The sequence below is a fragment of the Canis aureus genome, chromosome 22 (genome assembly GCF_053574225.1).
Source record: "Canis aureus isolate CA01 chromosome 22, VMU_Caureus_v.1.0, whole genome shotgun sequence".
NCBI lineage: Eukaryota > Metazoa > Chordata > Mammalia > Carnivora > Canidae > Canis > Canis aureus.
The window spans coordinates 13,832,066-13,838,811 of NC_135632.1; the positions used below are offsets into that span (position 1 = coordinate 13,832,066).

At 44.9% G+C, this 6,746-nt stretch overlaps 1 pseudogene; it reads left to right on the forward strand.

Moving 5' to 3' along the window:
- The first annotated feature begins 1,588 nt into the window (after positions 1 to 1,588).
- Positions 1,589 to 5,818, forward strand: LOC144293608 (proline-rich protein 32 pseudogene; annotated as a pseudogene).
- The last annotated feature ends 928 nt before the right edge of the window (positions 5,819 to 6,746 follow it).

Sequence of the window (6,746 nt, forward strand, 5' to 3'; positions counted from 1 at the left end):
TTCCCACCTTTCTCACAATAATTTACACATTTACAAGCATATATGCATCTGTACAGGGTAGATTCTTTCACAGATATTTTTAAATCGCATCATGTTGTGCACATTACAACTGAATTTCTTTTCCTGCTTAGATAAGGTATTAATTGGGTGATAAGTCTGGCTGCAGGTAACAGAGATCCAAATTAAGAAGACAGAAGTTTCTTCCTGACTTCAGCATCCCTAGGCAGACAGTCCAGGGGCCTTCTGGAACTCTGCTGCACACAGTGAGTCAGGCATTCAAGCCTCTTCTATCTTGTTGCCCATCCTCCCCAAGCAGTACCCTTCATCCACATGGCCTGTTAGTTTGCCACATTCCAGGAAATAGGGTGGAGGAAAGAAGGGGGGAGGGGTAATGGACATTCCCCACCTCCTTCCTCCTTTTCAAAACACAACACAGAAGTTGGCCATCTCCCAACCCCTCACTTCTCATTGACCAGGACCTGGTCACCGGGCTATACCTTGCTGCAAGGGAAGCTGGGAAATGTAGTCTTTCCCCCCTGACAGCTAAGTGCCCAGCTAAAAATCATGGAAAAGGGTAGACTTATTTGGAGGATGGAGGTAGTAGCTAGCAGCCTTTGCCCCAGCAGAGCTTTTACTATAACACACATTGCTCTGAATCATTTTTTTAAATAACTACTCAATTTTCTTAAGTGTGGGTATACCATTGTTTATCCAACCACTCCCCTCTATTTCTGAAAATTTATGTTATTTCTAGATTTTTGTTGTTTTCCCTTTGCCACACAAGCAAGAGTACTGGAATTTGAGAGGAGATTTACCAACTTTATTTAAAGAAATGAGTCACATTTTGATTCTCTTTGACTGACAGGTGGAGAGACTGTCAAGTCTCTCTTCTTTTATATTAAATAACTGTGAGAAAAGACGAAAAAACTCATGTAAAAGGCCACAGCACCCTCTTGTCTTCCCTTGTCTGCTGGGTGCTCATTATTCCTTCTCATTGAAAGGTGCTGTTGGCGATCATGCAAACAGAACCAGACATATGTACTTAACTAGGAGGAGGCTGCCTTTAGGGAAGACAATGACCTTGCTTATTTTCTTTAGATAAGAAGAGATTCTGAGAGGTAGACCCTCTCAGTTTAATTTATCCTTCAGAGCTGAGGGTTTGTCGCTATGGGATTCTTGGCAAGAAAATGACTTTGGGTTAGAACAGGGATTCTCTGTAACCTGAATTCATCATAATACAGTCTGGCCGGAGGTGGGGAGGGGAGAGAATTAAAAGAAAAAAGTTAAAGAGAGAGGAGGAGTGATGGAGAGTGAGGGGAGGGGGAACAAGGAGAGCTGTACGGCCAGGTGCAGGCACCAGAAGCACGTTCACGCCGAAGGACCTCTGTCTGGTTAAGTCTCTTAGGTTGTAAGTAACAGAAAATTCCTCAAGTTAGCCCACAGGGAGGAGGAAGGCTTTATAAAGATATAGGAGTATCTCAGAAGGCAAAAGGGAGGTGGCATCAGGAAAGGGGGGAAGCCCAAAAGAAGAAAGCTCTCTGGAAATCTCGTTTCCTTCTGAAGACCTGCCTTTGATGCTTCTCTGCGCATGTGTGAGCAGAAGGTGAGCATGTCCCAGGTCCCAAGATTCTGACCTCTCTCAGCAAAAGACCTGCCCAAACTGACTGAGTCATAGTCTCCATTCCAAGTCCCCAAGAGAAAAAAATCTGGTTGGTTCAACTTGGGTCAGGTGACCACCCTTGTTCCCAACAGCTGTGTCCAGAGAGGCAGAGTCAGGGGGTAGAAAGCTGGCTGCCAGAACTGTGATCCCCGGGAATAAAGGCATAGTGCTCTAGAAGGCCCGTGATTGTGAACTGGGAAGACCAAACCAAGTACCTACTTGAGTCTCTTACTAAAGGGATAAGATATTCCACCTCAAATAAAATAAACTACAATGGCCATCTCTGGATAAATGTTTCCTGGATTAAAGATTCAGATTACCCAGTTAAGGCTTAATTATACTGGATGCAGCAGTCCTTGCCGACAATATGTGCAAATCTTAGCATCCAAGCCAATAAATCAGAAAGGGATCATCAGTTCTTGTGCAACCGTCTGAACACTACCCTAGCCCACAGGAAGGGATGTCTGGGGTCTTCTCGCCACACTCGGACCAGCTATCAGGAAAGTCATTTCAATCTTAGACATTTCGATCTTAGACATAGAGCCTACCTGCTCCTAAGAAGGTATAAGCCAGGATAGAAACAAGCTCCGGAAATGAGAGAGAAGTTAAATTTAAGAATGGTACCCCCTACACACAGCCTGGAGGTGAACTGATTGGAACACTGAAATAAAATGTTCTCCAGTATTCACAGGATACACTGTGTGGCCACTCCCACAGATCCATCCATCCATCCACACGCCTCCCTCCCAGCCCTTCCAGCCCCCAGCATTCTGAGCTTCCTCCTGCCAGGCCTCTGACCAACCAGTCAAGCCATTCACCACTGCCTGGAGTCCAATCATATTCTTTCCTTGAGTTTCTTCTCCTCCCATAAAAGTACACAACTATATGCACCCCTCAAAATTCTGCCCTTTGAAAGGGTTTAGGTCTTTGTCAGTTATACTAATCTCTGTCATTCCCCACCAGGTTGCCATACTGTTTCTTCATTCACAGTTGTTTATTTGTTGCTGAATAACAAAATACCACAAAACGTGGTGGCTTAATACATCAACTCTTGTAATTATTTAGCATGATTCTGTGGGTTAATAGGAGCTTACGTGGATTGTCATTTTGTTGGTCTTGCTTGGTGTCTCTCATGCAGATGCAGTCCAATGACAGCTGGGACAGGAGTGTCCAACATAGCTACACTCCCGTGGCTGGTACCTTGGGAGAGAAGGCTGGTAGACTGAGGCCTCTCCTTCCATGTAGTCTCATCATGTAGTTACCTAGAGCTTCTCCATATGGCAGCTGGATCCCAAGAGCAAGCATTCCAAGACAAGTGCCTCTGTGCAAACTTTTTTTTTCTTTTTTTGGTTTCCAACACAAAGCTAGATTCAGGTCATTTAAAAAGGAGTCAATTCTGGGGTGCCTGGGTGCTCAGTTGGTTAAGTGTCCGACTCCTGATTTCGGCTCAGGACATGATCTCAGGATCATGAGATCGAGGCCGGAGTCAGGCTCTGTGCCCAGCACAGAGTCTGCTTGACTTTCTCTCTCCCTCTGCCCCTCCCCCAGCTCACATTCTAAATAAAAAAGTAAATAAATAGGAGTAGATTCTGCAAGAAACCAGTGAAGGACAAAGCAGCAAAAAATTGGGAAGCAGAGTCCCCTAACAGGACCTGAGAAGACCCCCTTTTTATAGGCAAGCCAAGCAAGGTAAACCTATGGGGCTGACCCATTTCCCTAACTCCCAGTATCCACTTGTGCAAACTCTTATCAAGTCTTTCCTTGTATCGTGCCTCCTTATATCCATTTTCTCAAGTTCAGAGTCAATGTTGGAGGGGTTGATACAGAGGTATAAATATTGGATGGCATAGTTCATTTAGGGTCACCAAAGAAACTGCCTATTTTGTCATTAGGAGGAGAGCCGCTCCAAAGGCTTCCACTTGGCTTTTTCCACTGCAATATCCCTCAGCTTAGAGGCCATGGAACAAGTACTTAGTACATTGTCTCTAGCACACTCACTTCTCTGATCCTTTGATCCCTCCTACCATCTGCTACACAGTTGTGGCATCTCTCCTTCACTTAACATAGACCATCACTTTCTCCAAGCTTCTAAGAACAATGTGCTAGCAGCATATTAGCATCATTCTCCAAGGTTCTCTCCAGAGTGTCAAGCCACAGGTCCTGTGAGACTGTTCCCATATCAATAAACTCTTCTTTAGCCAACTTTGTATTTCCCTTCCCCCTCACTCCCCTCCCTTGATCCCCTCAGCTCTTCTAGTTCAAGATACCACAGATCCCCAAATTTTTGCTGCTCCCTTTCCTCCTGCAGCAGACCCAGTACTTCTCTGGCCAGGTCACACTATGACTCAACTCCAGTTATCGATCTAGAGAAGAGCCAGAGATAGATCCTAGAGGTGGTCAGGATGAGTACCTCTGCCTTGTGTCAAGAAAAGTGTGAACTAACATTTAATAGTGAGGACTATGACCATTTCTACAGGCCTAGAGAGGTCAGGGGACTCTAGGAATTAAAATTTTCATTTACATTAACCCAGGTGACCCCATCCCAAGTATCAGAGATCCACACCTTTCTCATCGGGACCCTGACCTTAGGATAGCAGACTTGCCAGGTTTGAGAATTCAACCTCTTCTGGAGCTCCGTCACCCTTAAATTAAGTCCTAGACCTGATGCTGAGCATTTTCTGCCTTTTGGCTGTAGGTAATGGGAGTCTCTCTATATGCTGCCAAGGAGGCCCTCTGCTTTTTACACTTCACCTTAAATGGGTAATTAATCACCCTCAGCTTTTCATTTTCTCAATGCCTTGATATCCCCAAATAATCACCAGCCAATTTCATCATTCCAATTCTTTTTACTTTCCCTGACCTCTCAAATACTCCAATATTGGGGATCCCTGGGCAGCTCAGTGGTTTAGTGCCTGCCTTCAGCCCAGGGCATTATCCTGAAATCCCGGGATCAAGTCCTCAGGAGGGAACCAGAAGGCACATCTCTGCATCCACCCTATAGCCCAAAGAGGAGAATGTACAGCACAAACCTAATCCTCTCCATGCACTTCTTAATTGATAATAGTGAGATATTAGGAAATTATAATGATGTTTCCAATATTACCTAAAGGCCCGGCCAATACACAATCAAGGCAAAACAGAGAGAACTCCAATCTAGAAAGAAGCAGCTGGTCTGTGGCTTCCTTCGAGTTGCCAAGCTGCTCTAAAGCAGAAGCACAAGTCCTCTCTCCAAGCTGAGTTGGCCTACGTGGCCATTCAGCTGGTTTCCTCCATTACCTCTCAAAGGTTTTCCTGATGGACTTTCTCCAAGGCTTGTATTGAAAACGTCCTTGGTGGTCACTCCCCTTCACCCAGTGGAGAAGTTGCAGATGAGTGTGCGACCCGGGAGCCGCACCCTGACGAAGACGTGTCTCTCCAGGGTCCAAGTTCCATGCCCAAAGATGATGCAGAGCCTTGGGGCCACCATCGCATCCTGCTGAGACCCCCCTCAATGTGCTGACTCACCTGGCAGAGAGCAACTGGAGCACCCCTCCGAGACCCCAGGAGCCTGCATTCCTGTGGACAGGTCCAGAGCTCATGAACACCCCTATGCGCCACCACCTGCTGCTACAGAAGAGTCCCTTTCAGCAGCAGAAGTAAATAGCTCTGAGGGCCTAGGAGGCTGGAGGCTTAGGGGACAGGATTCTATGAATGTGTCCCAGGAATTCCCTGGCAGCCCTCCTGCACCGATGATGAGGGGCAGGGGTCAGCAGTGGGGGCACCAAGAGACATGGCAATAATGCAAGGTCATACATAGCTTTGCCATGAGGTCAGGGGTTCGTTCCACCCAGGGGTCCACAAGTAAGAGCCCCCCCACATATCCCCACAATTAGATCAGGAAATACAAGAAAGGCCAGCAAGGAAGGGCTGTCTCGTGATTCTTTCCCACAAGGAAGCCAGTGGCATCCCACAGAGAATTGGTCAGGGTCTCTCCCCTTGTCTTCCAGTACTCACCCTACTGCTCATTGCTTTATACCTCCTCGACCTCCGAGTTTCAGTCCATTTCTTGCTATGCCTATTGCTTTTGCTCCACCCCCGATATTGGGTCCTCTGCTGCCTTCTTATTTTGCCAATTTTCCTCGCTGGGGCACGTGCACCCCCAGAGAGAACAACCAATGACAATACATGGAGGGGAAAAAGGGTTGGGGGAAGAGGTGAAAATTACTCATTTATGTTTTTATAGTTGAAACCCCCTATCTTCTTACACTTTGCTTAGCACTAATGTGCCTTACATGCTTGAAGATTCAATTAAAATTCTAAAGTTTGAAAAAAAATAATAATGGCAGAAGAGTGAAAAAGAACAGAACTTCAAAAGCCTGAAAACCTCAAAATCCTACAATACATGATTAGTGAGAGAAACAAATTAAAAAATGGATTCCGCCAGAGCCATTGACTAGGCTTGAGTTTAAATCACCCTGAACTTGAAAACCAGGTCCCGTGCCAAAACTCTACTGTTTATCCTGCCATCTAAGATGCTCTAGTAAAATTACTGCTACCCTGGGAAGGTATAAGAAATAAGAGTGAGAATGAGGGTGTGGATATGGATAGAAACAATAAAACGTTGAAATCAGTAATGTCATTGTGAGAATAAGGCCTGCAATCTTTGCAATATTCCACAAGTTTATCTCCTTCTTAGGGTGTTTAGAACATTTAAGAGAATCTAATATACTGGAGGCACGAAAATTAACTGTTTAAAATAGCTTCATCAAATAAGTTCCTAAGTCTGGGAGGAAAAATATCATGTCAAACTCCTAAATTTTGACTGCTTAGTCATGTTAAGTAGCGTGAAAATATTTTGAGAAGTATTATTCAATGTTTAAAGAAATATCTATTGCTTCATAAAGTCCAAAAAGTTAATAAACTGAGAATCAGTAAAAAGGTAGCAGCATGTGTTCCTCTCTAAGCAAAAAAGGCCTTCAGACAGTAAATCCTAGAATCAATAGAGAGGTTATCCCCAATATGAAATTGCTTTACCTCAGGCTTGGCACAGAATACATATTTGGTATAGGTGAGTATTGTTTTAACCATAAAATCCCTCATATTTGGG